Raw genomic sequence first — 20,546 nt, 5'->3', positions numbered from 1 at the left:
AATGAACATATCGAAATTATAATTGAATATAAAATGGAACCCTTAAGAAATTGTTTTGATCTGGTCACACGTAAACTGTTTAATGTTAATTTAATGAATAATGACAGTATTCATAATATGTTATGTTTAAACTATTTATTGTTGACCGACTGTGACTACGCATTTGCTGTCAAAATGTTTTGTAAGTATTAGGGATTGAAGTTTATAAGTAATAATAAGCTTTATGGAGTTACGAAATGATAAACTTTAATACAATTACAACGATAAAAAAACCCACAACGGACTGAAACAAAACAATTAACGAAAAAAAATGTAATAAACAGCCTCCAACGACATACGTTAGCAAGCGCTTAACCCTCCCTTTACATTCGAAGTTATTTTTTCTGATGAAGCATTAACAATTTCAAACATACAGTATAGTGGGATTAAAACAGCAGTGATATCGACTCATAAGTAGGACAGCAAAAATAAAACGTATACTTTGAGTTATTATGATTACGTTCAATGAGAATTTCTATCTAGATTGAACAATCAACCGCTACTAAGTAGCACTTTTAAAAACTTAAAATAATTGAAATGAATCTAAAAAGGCTAGAAGAGCCATTTAAGTGTGTAAACAGAGAGATGTCGGGGATACACACCAATCTGACAAAACATAGTAAACCCGTAGAGGTCCACATATGATCTTCTACAATAAACAAAAATTGTCGTCTATATTTTAAACTCGTAATTGCCATTAATTCGTTCTTTTGATGAATTATTTGTTTAAAAACAGAGAAAAATCTAAGAATTATCAATTAGCAGTACCAAATTTCTTAATGAACAAATCATTATGATATAAATAATGACAACTTTCCTTGTCTTTGAGTAGTCATATTAGAATTCGGTTGAATAAGTTTTAACTATGTTTTGTTTGTACACAAACTCACAAACTTCCATTTTTCTCCCGATCAGTGGAATAACAAACGGTTTAGAAAAGAAAACTCATTTAAGAATACAATGGTAGACACCAGTATTACACATGACAAACATGTTATATGTATAAATAAAACAAATCAACCAAACAGTACTATATAGTACTGTATTAATAAAGGCCAATAGTTATAATAGTACATAATCTACTTTAACTAGATTTTAGACAAAATACTGAAAATAATTTTTCATATTTTTCACTACTTATGCGAGATAAATAAAGTAATGCGGGTAGACCAAAACTCTCTTTAAAATATGTTTATTTGCTGTGAAGGCCAAGTTTTGGTCTTATTTTCTCAACTGAAAGAACTGATAATAAAGACCACTGTTTTACTTCCCATATGCTGTTCCTAAATATCAAAATAATTCCTTTGAATTCACAATAACATCGAGAGTACAATGCTTCCTTACTTAAGTATATATTTGTTCCCACTATTTAAATAGCATGTGAGATTGGTTGTTGATCCTGATCGAGTAATGGAGTACTTTTCCAGATACATCACAGAAGAACTGGGAAATTCCACGTTTATAAACTTGCTGTCATACCATGCTCCTGTCATATAAGATGGCAATGTACAGTCTGCATCTACAAATATAAATAGATAATTCCAATGCTGTGTGCTAAGTCCTATTTGGTTGTTAATCCTAATCGCACACCAAACATTTTATTGTTGTATAACCCCGTTTTGTGACGTCATGAGTATGAATTCCCAAACAGACGAAATATTACTTTGAGTAGAATTAATGTTGTGTGTATTTATTTTATAAATAAATGCTTCTTTTTATTATTTTATAGGAATTAAAAAGCGTTGACCGAAGAATTTCGGTTTGAAGCGCAGAAGCGGTTCATTTTAAATAATGGCATTCTAATGCTACAGACATGTTATTAAGAGTTAACCATTTGTTTTTGAATGCAATGCTTTAACATCGTTACGGATACATTGTAGCAGGTGCAGTTATAGCTGGTGTATTTTACACATCGGAGTGCTTCGCAATTGTTGTCAGCCAATCAAAATCTCTAATTAATTGTATATAATATAATGAAACATGTAATTTAACTATATTTGTTAAAACCGTGTCAATATAAGTTAGATAATAATAATTTCTGTCATCATGATTAAATACGAGATTAAGCGACTATTTACCTATAAGAACCCTATGGATTATAGTAATTGCCTTAAAAACTGAAGAATATTGAAAAGTGATCTAGGCTCAAGGTTGCACTTTGTAAATACAGCTGTTTCTCAAAACACGCCTCTTTTGGGGAGTAATTGAATATTCATAGAAAATTCATTTTGTTTACATACTGGTTCCCAGTTATGCTCTCTGTGTTCCATATCGCAGAGACAGAACTTGGGAACGTTACCAGTAAATAAACACGTGCATATTGTTTACATTGAAATCTGTGGTAACCTTTCATTCGAGGTAGGGGTAGTTAAGAAAATTAGTGTAAGTTTAAACTCTGCGAAGTTCAGGGCATATAAACGTTGAAAATATGCCGCACAGCCCTATATTTTGACCTTTGAAAAAAATTGTGGTGCATATGAACTTTCAATTCTAGGATAAGATTTTTTTCAAAACTTCATAGTAAAAGTGGTACAGTTTTAGCCGTAAAAGGAGTTCCTATGGGAAATTGCATTGTCAATATTTACAGAAATGCAACCTATATAGGGTGAAAAAAGGGAACATTCAGAATTTAACCAAGTTTGCTTTATTTCACAGATTTTAAAGAAATTAACTCAAATAAGAAGTTTTATAAATATTTAATGAAGATTGATAGAATCCTGGGCCTTAAATATGATGACTCAGCATAAATTCACAGTTTACAGTATGCATAGTTTACTTAAAGTCCTGGATACAAAATTAAATCATAATATTTGCATATTTGTATGTTAAATTGTTAAGAAGTGCTTATATTTACTCTTCGCAGTCATTGAAACTCATAGATCCTTCCTGAATATTATTTATGGGGTATTTGTGTCCTTTCGATAACCCAAAAGTAAGCCGCAACACCTAAATCTGCTTTTTTGTAACCACGGCATGATAAATACAAGCTAGAAAAACAAAAATATCTCAAGAAAACTTACAATAGTGTGTTCTATCCTGAATATGTACTAAATACTCCAAATTGCTAGAAACAGCAGAATTATTTAGGAAATTTGAGGCCCCAGGGGCAAGAAACATAGAAAATTGCCTACCCCCTGGGTCATAAAACAAATAATTTAACTTGTAAATGCTATGATTTTATGATTTTAAAGTTCTTGATATAGAAAACAATAACTATGCTTGGAAGTTATGCAAAAATCAAATGTTAGCAGTCATCTCTACAACATTTTAAGTGAATTTATATCTCAGACTGGTATCTGCATACATACAACTATTGCAAATATGGCTTTGTTTGAACACTTCTAGTATATATAGTAGCTAAATTGTGTCAGATATATGGTTAAAGATGATACTGTTGTGACAAGAATTCTAAATTGACCATTTGAGGCAGAAAATGTGTTCTTTAATTGACAAATAGGCATACAGTAAGATGTGGACTGGAGATAGAGGCTGGATTGGATACTTTATATAATCTTGAATGTTGTAATGATTGACCGCTAAACATTTCATTTATGATATTCTGATATGCTTTCAATATGTTATCAAAACAGTTTTAACAGGTTCTAGACATTTTTTATCAGAAAATATGCAAATAGGGTAAGCTGGCAATAATTAAAGTCTTGTTTTCAAATTCTTTAAAAAATTGAAACAGGGGAGGGGGTATAAAATGTATAGTAAAGAAAAACTTAGAGTATACACAGTGATTTCTTTAAGACTTTAATTCTGATAAATGAGTATTAATGTGAGAAAAACTGATTTTAGAGAGTTTTCTATTTGAATAAATGTCTGTATAGTGAGCTCTTGGTTGGTTTAATTGAAGCAGAGACATATAATAGTCTGTCAAGAGTTTGATGCGACTTTAGATAGTTCATCAAAACATTTTTTGTATAGATATACGATATCAATTTTTTTTCTTTGCAGACGGGTTTATGTAAACCAATACCCAAAATTTACGAAAAGTGTATTGTTAAATTTAGATTGTCATCACATAATCTAGCTATAACGAAGGGAAGATTGATGATATTGAGGATGAAATCTAGAGCTCAGAAATTACTGTTTTAGTATGTTGATTTGTAATTCATTTATTACATATCTTTGCTATTCGGAATTATATTTATATGTCTTTATTTTTATGCGTATTTAATACTTCTGTCTATTTTGTCATAATCGTATATTTTTGTTAACTATATTTAATATTATCTAATTATACATGTACCTATATGATGTTAATCAATTGCTTAATAAAAAATTGAATGGTATTATATTTCTCTGATTAAAGTCGTATTATTGAAAAATTGTTTCATTGGCAGTTCTAAATAAGCTCACGCTCAACGCTTTTTGTGTTTGTTTGTTACATATTTGTTTGTTTTTATAGTGATTAAGATTATAACACAATATTAACTGCTGTATCTATATTTTTGATATTTTTACCAATTATATCTGTCTGTGAGCGGTTTAGCTAGCTTTACAACCAGGTTTAATCTACCATTTTCTACATACATAATTGCCTGTACCAAGTCAGGAATATGACAGTTGTTATACATTCATTTGATGTGCCTGGGCTTTTGATTTTGCAATTTGAAAATGGACTTTTCGTTTTTAATTTTCCTCGGAGTTTAGTATCAAATATTTTTCTGATTTTACTTTTTACATCCCTATAAAACTATAAAAAGTAGCGTTCTATTCTTATTTTTCCATTTTTATGCTAAAACCATGAAATAAATAATTATGTCAGTCTTTCCGTTTGTTTCGTGTTAATCCTTAAATTGCTACGGACATCACGGGCAGTCATATCTGTTATACTTTATGGAAATAAGTATATATATATACAACTCGTCTAAACATCAACCCAACAATGTTAGATCTGTAAATTTGCTTTCGCAAATTTCTTGTTCTTCCCTCGCCGGGATTCGAACCCATGCTACTGAGATATCGTGACAACAAATCGCCTGCAGTCCCGCTAGACCACAAGACCACCTGGGCTTCACATATAATAAAGCTTTCGGTGGTCGTGTGTGGCACCGTTAAAGTCCACAATTCCTCTAAAGTCCACAACACCGCTAAAGTCCACAACAAATTTCCGCTAAAGTCCACAACGCCGCTAAAGTCCACAGACTTTCAGCTAAAGTCCACAAAATGACCTCCGCTAAAGTCCACAAGAAAACGCCGTTAAAGTCAACAGTTATAGCAAGTTCCGCTAAAGTCCACAAAAAAGCACCGTTAAAGTCCACACTATTTTTTATTGTTAAAAACATATTATTCGTGACATATTATTCGTTATTTTTACCCCGTTAGTACAATGCAAAGCATGGGCCTTTCTTCTTGGTAGTATTTTGTTTTATCATAAAATTGAGAATGGAAATGGGGAATGTGCCAAAGAGACAACAACCCGACCATAGAAAAAAACAACAGCAGAAGGTTAACCAACAGGTCTTCAATGTAGCGAGAAATTCCCGCACCCGGAAGCGTCCTTTAACTGGCCCCTAAACAAATATATACTAGTTCAGTGATAATGAACGCCATACTAATTTCCAAATTGTACACAAGAAACTAAAATTAAAATAATACAAGACTAACAAAGGCCAGAGGCTCCTGACTTGGGACAGGCGCAAAAATGCGGCGGGGTTAAACATGTTTGTGAGATCTCAACCCTCCCCCTATACCTCTAGCCAATGTAGAAAAGTAAACGCATAACAATACGCACATTAAAATTCAGTTCAAGAGAAGTCCGAGTCTGATGTCAGAAGATGTAACCAAAGAAAATAAACAAAATGACAATAATACATAAATAACAACAGACTACTAGCAGTTAACTGACAAGCCAGCTCCAGACTTTAATTAAACTGACTGAAAGATTATGATTTCATCATATGAAAATCAGGCACAATCCTTCCCGTTAGGGGTTTAGTATCATACCATCATAACATATATGAGAAGAACATAACCCGTACGCGTGTCATGCCAACAACTGGTTTTTGAATAAATGTGTTCAGTTCCGATGCAAAGACCCTATAATCAATATTAACGCCAAAATATGCAATCTTTAATGACCTGACAACAGTATCGTAACTCTCTATCCCTTCTTAATAAGTCTATTCAAAGGTTTTGTTAGTTTTTGAGGTGAATACTGACACATTTGTGCTTTATAAAGAATATTTCCATAAAAAATTGGATGTGAAATACCTGAACGTATAAGAAGTCTGCATGTTGAGCTATATTTACGAATGATGTCCTTATACCGATGATAAAATTTAGTAAATGTTTTGACTAGTTTGTGATATCGAAAACCCTGGTGTAATAATTTTTCAATAATACATAAATTTCTCTCGTTAAAATCTAAAACATTGTGACATACACGAGCGAATCGTACAAGTTGAGATATATAAACACCGTAAGATGGTGACAAGGGAACGTCACCATCTAAAAATGGATAATTAACGATAGGAAATGAAAAATCATCTCTTTTATCATAAATTTTAGTATTCAGCTTTCCGTTAGTGATATAGATATCAAGATCGAGGAAAGGGCAGTGGTCATTGTTAGTATTAGCTTTATTTAAAGTAAGTTCAACAGGATGAATTTTTTTAATATACATACTGAAGTCGTCATTATTGAGAGCCAAAATATCATCCAAATATCCACAAGTATTATTAAATTTGTTTATCAGATGTTGTTTTGATGGGTCTTTGCTTATTTTTGTCATAAATTGTAACTCATAGCAATACAAAAACAGGTCCGCAATAAGTGGTGCACAGTTAGTCCCCATTGGAATTCCGATAATCTGACGATATACGGAATCCCCAAAGCGAACAAAAATGTTATCTAGTAAAAATTCAAGGGCATATATAGTATCAAAGCATGTCCAATTGACATAGTTTTTTGGTTTATTGCTACTAAAAAATGACCTAAAAGAGTTTGAACATATATATTCACATTCTGACTTTTTAAATGCCCATTTTATTTTTATTAGGTGTGTGAATTTTTTCTTAAGGAGAATGTGAGGCAATGTGGTATACAGGGTAGAAAAATCAAAACTTTGAACAGATTTAAAATCACCAATATAAGCATGCAATTTATCAAGTACTTCCAACGAGTTCTTGACACTCCAAAAGTAATTAATTCCACTATTTTCGAAGGCCTTATTTGAACAATTTATTATCAGGTTTTTAATTGTACCAAGTGTGCTGGTAAGAAGAATAGACAATTTAGTAGTGGAACAATGGCTTGAAGACGAAATAAATCTATATTTGTAAGGTGTTTTGTGTAGCCTCGGAAGCCAGTACATAGTTGGGACTTTCATTGTATTTGGCTCTGCTTGTAAAGCGGTAGCTAAAAGTTTATGTTTGTTACAGATGTCGTTTTCTGAAAATGGAGTCAGTTGGAATGTTGGTGAATTGGTGATTTCTTTTTTCAGAACCTCAATGTAAAATTTACGTCAAACAATAATAATATTATTAGCAGCTTTATCGGCCGGGACAAAAACACGCATTTTTTAACAAAAAAACTGCATAATAACTCTAAAATAGAATTTCGAATCATCACCAAAAAGTATACAGATCTTAAAAGAAATTTAACTAAAAAGTGTTTAAAGTTTTAAGCAATAATCATAAATTGTTTTTTAGTTAAATCGTGACATGTGAAAGTCAGCCCCAAACGCAACCCCCCCCCTTTTTTTTTTACAAAAAACTTAATATTTCTAAAATAAAATTTTGAATCGAATCCAAAAAGTATACAGATCTTAAGATCAATATAACTAATAAGTGTGTAAAGTTTTAAGTAAAATAAGCATAAATTATTTTTGAGATATGGCGCGACATGTAAAAAACCCATCCCCCCTTTTTACAAAATACTCAATAACTCAAAAATGAAATATTGAATCATCACCAAAAATTTTACAGATCTTAAGATTAATATAATTTAGAAGTGTGTAAAGTTTTAACAATGATTATAAATTTTTTTTTTGAGATATGGTGCGACATGTGAAAAAAAAACACCCCCCTGTTTTAGTTACAAAGTCCCGTAACTCAAAAAGTTTTTATCTTATTTTCACCAAAGGTATACAGAAGGAACAACTGTATTAAGTTTCGTGAATTTGGATGAGTCGTTTTCAAGTTACGGTGCGACATGTTTACGCCGGACAGAGGGATGGACGGACATACGGACGCCGGACATTTGTATAACGTCAAAATTGTTGACGGCGCATAAAAAATTAACTTCAAAAGAAAATTAAGAAAGGAAAATTAATTAACTCTGAAAGCGACACCGTGAACTTTGATGTGACGTACATTTTATCAATCAATATGACTAGTATAGGATAGTTCAACAATTGTTGGTGTTCGGGCTCAATGCAAGATGAACGTTCCTATCGCCTTTATTCTATATCCACACCCTGCCTTTATCCTATGTTCACACCCTCCAATGCTCATAGACACATATTTTTATTAGTTCTTGATTTCTTAACACACACATACATCTGCAAGTGAATGCAAAAAAAAAAAAATAAATAAATTTGACGGCATTTACAGTTGGATTTTCACAAACCATTTGTTGAAAGGTGCAGAATTGTCTGAATATATATTTGTTTATTTGGTCATACTTTTCTTCGGTAAGTTTTGTTTTTCTCCTGGTGCAAATCAAATTTTTTGATAAAATATAAACTTTGTGTTATATCATCAGAAATTGAGAATTAACGCTTCAAAATAGATATATTACCAAATGAACTTATGAGAGTTCTGCTTCTATTGGCACTAATTTTGATGAAAATCATACATGAAATAGTCCCTAAATATTTGGTATGAAGAAAAAAAACGTAGATTTTCATGATATATATAAAACAACAAATTGTAGATGTATACTTATCATATTTTACTGGCTTGACGGTTTTTGAAGTAACGTTCCTAAATAATCTAAAAACTTATAAATATAAATATACATTTATGTACTTCCAATAACTTCAATTGCAATTTGAGCATTTGAACTCAATTTCATACTAAATAATGTATCGTCACTTTTGTATTTGGTCAAAGTTTTTATTTCATTTTCTGACTCTTGATAAAGACAAATGTACATGTATGGTCAAGCTCGTACTAAACCGCACGAGTTTACTCATACGGTACGAGCATAGTTATTACGTTCAGGTATACGCGTACGGTTCAAATACTCATATTGTCTGGAACATATAAACATGTAGCATTGTTGAAATATTTTTTGTTATACTTGTACTAATTATGGATAATACACAATACAGAACCACATCCGCGTTTTATTTATTCAATTCATCTTTCATTCTGAAACAAATTCATTCCTTTGTTTAAACAAAACAAACATGCAAACCAATAAGTGATGGAAATCTTCTGAGCACCGCAAAATGCATGCATGTGTGGTATTCTTCATCATTATTTTGATTTCAAACAAGAACATGATGGTTCAAAGTCTATTTTTGAGATTTACGGACCGTTTTGGCTGATGTGGAGCCTAACAGATACTGAATGGAAATCTTACTTATGTTTTATAGATATTTGCAAAGGAAATTTAAATGTCAAATATAGGCTCCAAATTATGTTGTCAGCATTATACATAAAGGAAACGCTATGTTGGAGTTTCTTGTGGATGAACAAAATGAATGTTTACTAAAGAATAAAAAGAGTATAACAGCTAGATAACTTCTCAGAAATGTTATCTGTTTGATTGATAGAAAATCGCAACACAAAGATCACATTTATGGGGATGAAGCAAATACTATTGTCTTTTCATTTATCAAAAAATATAATTTATGCTGACAAGATATACTTTCTAAGAACAAAAGTCCATGCTTTTAATTATATCTATAATATCGGGTGTTGAAAATTAAAAAAAAATGTTTGGACTTTAACGGTGCTTTTTTGTGGACTTTAGCGGAACTTGTTGTTGTGGACTTTAACGGTGTTTTCTTGTGGACTTTAGCGGAGATCATTTTGTGGATTTTAGCGGAAAGTTTATGGACTTTAACGGCGTTGTGGACTTTAACGGAAAATTGTTGTGGACTTTAGCGGTGTTGTGGACTTAAGAGGAATTGTGGACTTTAACGGTGCCACAGTCATGTGTTACCTTTCCTCGTCAGTTTTAATCTAGCGTCGTACTACAGTACATGATATACAAGGCATGGAGATGTTATTGTTACAGATCAGCTCAATTATCTATAGTAAAGGATTCTACAAATTAATGCAAGATACAGTCACAGAAAATAATTATATTTATAAGTACGTCTGAGTCAGTGACAACTCTACAACAGATTTATCCATCGGATCACAAGCAATGATGGTGATACATGGCCGTGTACATTATGTATATACAACTCGTCTAAATATCAACCCAACAATGTTAGATCTATAAATTTGCTTAAATGATGTTAAAATCAAAATGACTGTTTCAGACTAAAATGTGATTACTAGTGTCATACTACTTAATTTTAAAGGAAATTTCTTCATAGTTTTGAAACATTTTTAGTCTAAAGTTATGTTATTGACATCCTTGTGGATAAGCGTATTCTTTTGAAAAAAAACATGTTGAAATTTATAGGATTATGTGTCGATACATCTCGGTACTGCGTGATAGGTATGAATAATACTGCTTGAATGTGTCCAATGTAGCTCGATAACTTAACTGCATCACAATTTGATTCTACATGTCTTGTGCAAACTTATCAAAGCAGAAAAAAAACAAAGTTTAGAAAAATAAATCTAGATAGATGATAATTTGGGAAAGTGATTGATTTTAATATGAGCAATTCATATGAGAAAGAATGAAAACTATATGAGCCTCGTTTCCCCTATCCATAAACTTCTATAAGGTTAGAAAAACAGACTGAAAATGATTACAATAAATATGTTATACTAATCATTTGGGTCATTTATAGTTTATCCTAAGTGGGTTTTTTCAAGTTGACTTTTTTTTGCTAAAGGTGTAGTTATTTGAAAATCGAATTGAAGAACAGAGGAAAGGGGCGATAATTTTTGGAAACAGCCGTTTACATTCCCTAACCTATACTTTTAAAAAGCACAAGTATTTTTTCATTAACTAGTATTACATAATCATGTTAATTTGTTCGCCTCATATAAATGCATATGACATTATTACTAGTTGACTATCTAAAATTATTAATAATATTTAAACATTCATTAGGTTTTGAAATATAATAATTTGTATATAGTAATTATTGAAATTATTGCATGTAAAGTGGTATGTTTGTGTATATTTTTCGTTGATTTGTGTTACTTTTAATTTGCTGTTTTATAAAATGATATAGATGGACTATCGTGTATACATAGTTAACAGTAATATCTTCGGCACCATTTCGGAAGGTTTGTAACACAGAATTTCACATATAATCTTAATAGCTCAAAACAATAAAATAGAAGTCGACGTTTCGCCTTCTTTGATTAATTGGCTTGTTGGTGTTCTGTTTCTAAAAAAATATTTCTCCATTTTTTTTTTGTGTCTATTATTATACTTACCTATTCTAAAAGGCAAAATGGACAAACATCCAACATAGATTAGAATGTAAAAATATATTCCCATATTCCTTGTTTCCTGATGTATGTTTGTTTATACTGAAATAATCACATTTTAGAAGTTTATAACCAATATTTTTATATAATATTCATTTTTACCGCTATTAGCTCACTATATGGCCTTTTATTAAAAACACATCAAGAAATTTAAACAAAAGAAATTAGTTAGCGGAAAGAAACATTTTTTTTATTTATTATAGCGTTGTTAAAACAATTGAAAATCTGTGTGCACTAAAACATGAAATAACTAAAACGTTAAATGATATTTGATCTGATTATTTCAAAAAGGAATTGTTCATGTATGCCATGTTTATTCACAATACAAATCAATAAATGAAACATGTAGTCTAGTTCTATTTCTCTCTGTTACATGTACAATAATTAGTGCCAATTTATTTTCACCTATCTTTTCCGATTGAACACAAAAGAGCTGATTATTTGTATTTAGTATACCAAACTTAACTTTATGTCATGATATTTTGTAATTTTTAGTAATAAATTAAACTTCAAAAGATTTATAGGAAGTTCATTTAATGTGTATGATACAAATTGAAAATTCTTTTTAATTGTTTTCGAATTTACATTTCAATAAATTATTTTCCAAGTGCAAATGTACATTATTATTATAAAACCCTGTAAGTTTGTCTTTACATAATAATTAAGTATTGATAGATTTCTACACTGAAGTTTAGTAGTATATTAGTAATATCATTCAATTTAGAAAGCTGTATTTTTGTAACTCTTTATATGCTTCAGTTCAATCATCTATTATACTTCTCAATATTTTAATATAACAACTTTTAGATTGATGGATTTTAGGTGTTTAACGCTCACTTTTAACGCATGCACTTAGCCATATCTTAGCGACCACTTTCGTAGGAGAGGAAGCCAGAAGAAATTATTATTTTTTTCTTCTTTTTTATTTAAGAAATTAAAAAGTAGTTTTAACTAAGAAACACCGGCATTGTACCATTGAATAGTCCTTTAATTTTGTAAATCAAGTGGCAATTGTTGAGTGTACGCCCGACCTCGCAGAGGGCCAACTGGCCCCAACATATCCCAACGGGTCGTGACAGTGCTCGTGTACGCGAATCAAAGTGTGATTACCTTGTTGTAAACAATAATTCATGACTTTAAAAGAACTGTATGATAATACACTCATCATAGATATCAGAATAACATAGTTATATAGAATTTTCATACAAATGAATTTGTTTAGGCCTAGATGAAATTGTATATTTTGGGAAGAGAACTATATTTTATAAAAAAAAATTGCTGAATTAGACGATTCTTTACATTTCCTTTGTCTTCTCTTGCATATTGCAACAAATGATTATACGAAAAAGTGTTATTAAATAATTTGACAAAAACATTCGTCATATTTTTATTCGGTAGTTATATCTTCCAACTAAGGCGTATATCTGACCAGAGGCAACGTCATTTCTTCGCTGTGTCATCATCAAAATAAACATTTTGTATACCCAACAGCATGTTGTTGTTATAAACACTTAAGATTAATTATGTTTATTTCAAATCAATTTCAGTAACATACAGATGATGATCTTCATAAAGAACACGACAAAGCTATAAATATTACACTGTATCCGAGATATATGATAAACTGTCATATTGTGTGTAGCTTTCATACATAGAAAAATAGTGAAAACATGCAGTCGTTGATATTCCTGGTCGTGATTTTACCACTGGTCAATGGTTTCTGCCATCAAAGTTCTGGTCGAGTTGATAAAACAGGTAGAGTTCAATTAAGATTTTTTTCTGCTTTTTAAACTCTTCTTAAGAATACCGCAACTATCAACGAATGTTTAAAATTATTGTTTAAAAAGTACAAGATAAATTTCCTTTAGAACTGCATTGTTTATTCAGATTTTTGTTTCATATTTCAATAAGAGTTACTATTATTTTTCCAGTGACTGGACGATTGATACCGGTATGTTCATACAAAGGACTTGATATATTGGATGGATCAAGTTTTAGAACAGCAGATTGTATGGACTGTAAATGTAGAAACAGCGGACAACTATCTTGTTGTGGGCAAGTTTAATTACTTTATACTTTTATCTGGACATTTTGTGGCAGGGGCAAATGGTTCTTTATTAAAGCACAAATTACACCCATAAGAGGGTCAAAGACATGACAATTACATGTAATAACAACAATATAATGACGACATTAAAATTTACATAAAAAATAGTGCTTCCAATGTCCATCCAAGTGCCATTCCGAAATCACATATACATTGTAAAATCATTAAGTGGTAAGTATTTTTCGTAAACAGTTGTATATTGCTTTTGAATTGACATTTCTTATCTCAAAATGACACACGTAGACTAATTACTTGCTTTTTATAAGGGAGCAAAAAAGGGGGGATTTGCTTATGTTAACAATCTTTGCCATTGAACCGTTTAGTCAGTGATGAAACTGCACGACATAAGAACACAGATCGATTCAAAGCAAAATAACGTCTACCAAAAAACACGGACCGTACGTGGCATGGTACTTATCAATCCCTTATACACATCCAACACCTATTAGTTCTAACGACAATTTTTATATTTTGCAGATACGGCATCAACTCAGGAGTTTATCTAGCACCTGTCGGCTGCAAAGTAATTGCTGACGGTTGCGATCCGATTTTTGTCCTACAGTCGGACGAAACACGTGACTGTAAAACTGGAAAAAAGATAGATTTGACTCTGAAGCCAGAAATAATTCAACCATCTTTTCCCGGAATGTATCCTAGTAATGATATGTTTCCAAACACGAGGCTGCCAGATTTAAGGGACATGCTGAGAAAGGGAATGAATTATCAATACAACTATCATAGTAGTAAAAATGTAAACCCGTTTGTTGGTGAAGATACCACTGGAAATTCATTGAGAGATTTTATGTTTAATAATGGCCTCTTTGTCTAATAAAAACTAAACTGAACGTATTTATAACAACATTTATGAAAGAAAAGCTATATAACTATCATTATCTTTTTTAAATTGTAATAAAAGTATTTCTTTACATTGCTCAGTAGTCTTCTTTTTTTCGTCTTCTAGACATTCATATACTATTAAGTATATGTTTTGATGACATATTGAAAATACCGTGTCGATGTGCACCACAACATTAAAATGATTATGAACGGCTCATGAACCTGTTATCATATAAGGTGCACCAATGTCACATACAACTACTGATATGTTCAATTGGTCGTGGTCCCTTTCCAGCTTTCCGGTTGTAGTTCACTACATATAAAAAATACGTCTCGTCAACAGTTTTACGTGTCCGGAGCAAAATACACTGTCGAAATACCGATCAGCAGTTGTTTGTTCACCAATCTGGAAAATCTCTAGATGTGTATGTTCTGTTGTGAGCCGTTGATTTATTTTGTTTGTAATTCCGTTTTTGTTTTCTTATCTTTCTACCACTATAATTTCTGTTCTTCAACTATTTGATTTGTTATTACCCAATTGCTTTCATGTATGATCAACCTGAGTGAAAATTCCAAGAGCATAGTACAACGAATAACTCGCAAGGTACAGTTAAAACTAAGGATTTTTCTAGAAAGAATCTAGCAAGATTGTAATGGTTTTTTATGTGAAGGTGCCGCACTCAAAATAACAATAAATTCTCGTATGTACTCACAAATGAATAAACAGTGGAACCACAAAAAAGTGCCTGAAGCATATCAAGAAGATGTGGTGTGATTGCCAATGGGACAACACTTCACAAGAGACCAAATGACACAGAAATTAACTACTATAGATCCCCTTACGACCTTCAACAAAGAACAAAACTCATATCGCATAGCTATAAAAGGTCCCGAAATGACAAATATAAAACAATACAAACGAGAAAACTAGCGGCCTAATTTATTTACAAACAAGAATGTGTCCCAAGTACACGGATCTGCGCTATCATTTTCTATGGTCAGTGGACCGTGAAAATGGGATAAAATCTCTAATTTGGCATTTAAATTAGAAAGATCACATCATAGGGAACATGTTTACTAAGTTTCAAGTTGATTGGAATTCATCAAAAACTACCTCGACCAAAAACTTTAACCAAAACTTTAACCTGAAAAGGGACAGACGGACGAACAGACGAACGGATGGACGGACGAACGGACGCACAGACGCACGGACCGACGCACAGACCAAACAACATAATGCCCATAAATGTGGCATAAAATGTGGCATAAAAAATATGTAACACAGCAACATACCACTGAATAACAGGGCTCCTGACTTGGGACAGGAACATACATACAGAATGTGGCGGGGTTAAACATATCAGAGGGCAAGAATGCCTCTTTCTTACTGTTAATTGTCAATTAAGTAATTTGTTATTGAATCGTTGTCACTATTCAATTTATTCACAATTTTTATTCACAAAAGAACATGACATACATGTATGTTATGTCTACTCTACATTATGTATACATGAAATACCACCTGATTTTTAAAACAGACGTTCATCCATCCGTCCCTCCGTTTGTTTGTCCGTTCTTTCTTCTGTGCCACGGTTGTTTTGTCAGAACTGTGTGCAACTCTCGAAGAGCCTTATTCACGTGATGTACGTGTACACTTCCTATGTCTATAGTCTAACTAAATGTTTTTTGTTTGGTATTTACTTTGAAATGACATGGTACATGTATGATATTTTAGTCTTAAATATCCGGGTATATATTTTTTATTAGTGGGTATTGACTTTTAAATAGCTGACAGTAACTGCGAAATTCAATACTCTCACATCTGCATTTTGTGTCTCCTTTGGTCTAAGCTAGGGATGTATACATACATGTACCTAGCCATGTCCGCTCAGTGTTTATTGGATTTCAGCTTTGTTTTGATCCGACAAGATAAGCCCATTGGTTTTTATCGTTTGTTCTTAATTTTTACTTGCACATCACTGTCCAAATTAGGGAAGGGTTGGCCCCTTTAAACATGTTTAGCCCTACCACATTCTACATGTGCCTGTACCAAGTCAGGAGCCTGTAGCTCAGTGGTTGTCGTCGGATTCATGTTTATCGTTTTTGTTGTGCGTAAATTGTTTTGTTATAAATAAGCCTTTCATTTTCTTAATTGAATTGTTTGATTCCATGACCTCCCATACTCGAGGCTGGAATTATAGTACAAGAGCAACCAGGTGGTTTTAGGAAAAGGTACATTTGGACTAAATTCTTTGGTAAAATATTTTCATGTAATCGACCCATATCCAATATCATAATGGAGACGTTTTTAAAAATGTTTTGATAGTAGCGTTTATACCTGGTTTCTCTTTGTTTTCAAAACATGTCAATACAAAAATGTTGATTTTTCTAGTAATACATGTCGGGCGCAATCAATTGCCTCTGTACATTACATTTGCATAAACAATCGAGTGGTGCCACTTCTTTGTAGACTTTCACCATAGATTTATGTTACCGTTATCCAAGCAGCCGATACTCTATCATAGTCATACATTATTACAACATTTTCAGTTCATAAGCTTAGTTGTTCCCGTGGTAAGAATGAATAGTTTTGAATGAAGAGGTAATTCACAATTGCCGATTTGATAGCTTCACTTACCAGCAGTGATGGATCAAGAAACTTTTCAAAAGAGGAAAGTATTGTCATATTATGAAGGTAAAAATTTGAAGGAACCCGATAATTCATTTGCTGATTTTAAGTTATTTTAAAGACAGTCTTAAGAATAGAAAATTTCTAACCACGGATATTTGCTATCTCAATTCTTACCAGGAAAAAATGCTAACAATGTATTAATTTTCTATTGCATGACTATAAATGAATACTTATTTGAAAAATATCCTGGAGTTTTGTACTTTTGTACTTTTGTAGATGTAATTTGCTATTCTTAATAACCAGTGAATAACGGAACACACATGGATAGACAAGTTTAACCCCGCCGCATTTTTGCGCCTTCCCCAAACTAGAAACATCTGGTCTTTGTAAGTCTTATATTATTTTTTAATTCAATTTCATTTATACGTTTAACAGTTTGGTATAACATCCACCTCTAGGTGCGTGATTTCCTCGCTGCGTTGAAGACCCATTGGTGGACTTCGGCTGTTATCTGCTCTTTGGTCGGGTTCTTGTCCCTTTGACACATTCCCCATTTCAATTTTCTCAATTTTATTGATATAGTATAGAGATGGGTAAATGACGACAGGACAATGGCAACCTAACTCATTAGTATCACTAGAAGATGAACATCATAATTCGACAATGAAAATTCCGAGACCTTTGGCTTTGGACAGACAGCTGCGCATACTAGATAATTGACATTTGAAAAGGATGCCCCAATAATGCACTAAATTGAAGAAAAAAATGTATTGTACCCCGACCTTTTTGTACATGCATTTCTATTTTGAATCATTTCGTTTTGTCAGTTCCTTCATAATATCCTTTTCCTGGAAATGCATGAAATAGTTGCCACTAGACGATAATTAAGTACAGATTAATAAATAACCAAGATCCACTGCATACATTTAAGCTGATGAATTACAGATTATTTGGTTTAAATGTGTCATACATTGTATGAAAAATTGGAAAACATGAAGGAGACAGTTAAAAAGTATTAACAAAAAATACCGAACACCAATATAAATTAAAAAAAGCAAAGTCCATACACTGTAAATATACCTGACGCCTGACGCGTCCGGACGCGTTCAAAATTTGTACACCGAATGTTCAGAGGCGGATTTAGGGGGGGGGCAGGGGGCCCGGGCCCCCCCTTTTTGGGAAAAAATTTGGTTGCTTATATAGGGAATCACTGAAGCGTGACTGGAGCGGGCCCCCTCTTAGGTCAGTCAATGGGCCCCCACTTATGAAAATTTCTGGATCCACCACTGATGTTCAATATTTTAACGTCATATGTTCATGCTTAGAGACGTGTTCAAAGTTTTAACGTTTGTGTTTAAAATATTAACATGTGTGTTCAGACACAGTGAACACCGATGTTCAAATTCTGATCTAAAAAAAGAAGATAGTTGTTTGTCCGATTTTCTTTCCTTCTAATTGGCAAATTTACAAAGAAATTCATTTAAAAATATGAATATATACGCAGGATGATGATCTTGTGAATTTTTGACTAATATTTTAGTAATTATGAAATATTAAACTTCCAAGCTGGCATATATGTATAGTTTATGAACTTATTTTATTATTATTACTAGTTTTACTTATAAGTGACATAGTTATGCATATCAATGAGGCCTGTTATGATAATATCGTAATAAAGATATGTCGATGTTTATCTTATTTCATGATCCGTTCAGTTTATTAACGTTTCATGTTCAATCAGTGTTCAAATCGCTCGAAATTTTGAACACCTCGCGTTAAAAAAATTTACCAGGGTACCAAGAAAACGGTAACAGATATCGGCTGGTGATTTTGGCGGTTAAACGAAGAATGGATACACATAAGGAAGAGAACTGGAGAAGGGACTTCTATCCCACATGAACACGAAAGAAGTGAGTAACACGTTAGGATAATCTCCGTAGGTAGTTCGATGGCTTCGTTGTTATTTTCTCAAGTCAGATATATATTTGTCAAATATTCATACTGTTATATCCAAATTTTCATTATTCAACATAAAAGACGAATTAAAGAACAGGATTTAGATTAAACGTAAATAACTGTCAGCTTTGTTCTGATGATTTCCTAAACTGATGAAAAAACATTCTGTGATCGTCTGTCTGTTATACAGAATAAATCATGATTTTTGACATCCACGTATATTAGAACACTAAATGTTAAGAACTCTAACATCAAGTGTTCAAAAATGAAACACAAAGACATTAAAAACTGAACACCACACATTCAATTGATGAACACTAAGTGTTAAGAACTCGAACATCAAATGTTCAAAAATGAAACACAAAGGCATTAAAAACTGAACACCACACATTCAATTGATGAACACTAGTGCAAACATTTTGTGCAAACATTTTGAACACCATTTTTGACTTAGAAAATGCATTCGTTTTTTTTTTTATTTGCAGGAATCGTTAGATTGAAATGTTTCAGGTTTGAATGTTTGAACTAGGAACCGGTAGCCAATAATCCCACGAAGGTCATTTCTGCATGCTATAAAGTGTTGGAAAAAAGAAAGATGTCAAAAAGGTATGACAACATATCTATATATATTAATAGCTTATGTGGGTGTATCATTTCTATATATGTATACCTTAGGTCGAGACTTTTGTAATTTATAATGTCAAAACTTGCATTTCACTGCCATAGAATACCAATTTGTACTCTAGTATATACCGAAATTAAAGCATAACAACCATTGCATAATTTGATGCTTTATGAAAAACTCTCTTCTATTGATTTTAAATATTATTTTGCAGGATACATAGACTCATAGACATTACTTGTTGTGGAGGATTTTGACAATGGAAGTTGATAACAACACATAAAATGCCAGCCAGTTGATAGATTTAAGTGAAGATGCACTGAAAAGTGGAGCGTACATTGCATGTGATCGTACAAGAACTGTTGGATTTTGCAAACTTTAAACTTTCATTGTGACAAATATCTATATCATAAACTATCTACTTATCACATTGACATGGTTTTTTGGTTAGGATACGCATGATGTAGCAACTATCTGTCATGTAGGGGTAAATCATTATTTGTGATATATTTAAGTCAGTTTAAAAACATTATGTACGTGATTTCATTGACTGTTACTTGTGATATCATACGGTATTCTTGTGTTCTTTTCTTACATATATATGCTCATTTGATTATATAAAGAATTACTTGTTAAAATATGTTTTATTGTTGTATTTTGCCTGATTCAATATAGTTTTTATAACAGTTTAATTATAGATTTCATGAGGACGCGAAGCGTCCAATATGAAATATAGATTATACTAAGAAAATGATTAAGATATAACAT

The 20,546-nt window shown here is 32.0% G+C and overlaps 1 long non-coding RNA gene across 1 annotated transcript; it reads left to right on the top strand.

Annotated features, from left to right (window-relative positions):
* The first annotated feature begins 19,020 nt into the window (after positions 1–19,020).
* Positions 19,021–20,355, top strand: LOC143062318 (uncharacterized). Its single transcript, XR_012974685.1, has 3 exons — positions 19,021–19,110; positions 19,642–19,762; positions 19,993–20,355. It is a non-coding gene; the product is annotated as an uncharacterized LOC143062318 (long non-coding RNA).
* The last annotated feature ends 191 nt before the right edge of the window (positions 20,356–20,546 follow it).

Source organism: Mytilus galloprovincialis, chromosome 2 (assembly GCF_965363235.1).
Source record: "Mytilus galloprovincialis chromosome 2, xbMytGall1.hap1.1, whole genome shotgun sequence".
In the NCBI taxonomy this organism is placed as follows: domain Eukaryota; kingdom Metazoa; phylum Mollusca; class Bivalvia; order Mytilida; family Mytilidae; genus Mytilus; species Mytilus galloprovincialis.
The sequence above is the reverse complement of the archived record's forward strand: the minus strand, read 5'-3'. Positions and strand labels throughout refer to the sequence as shown.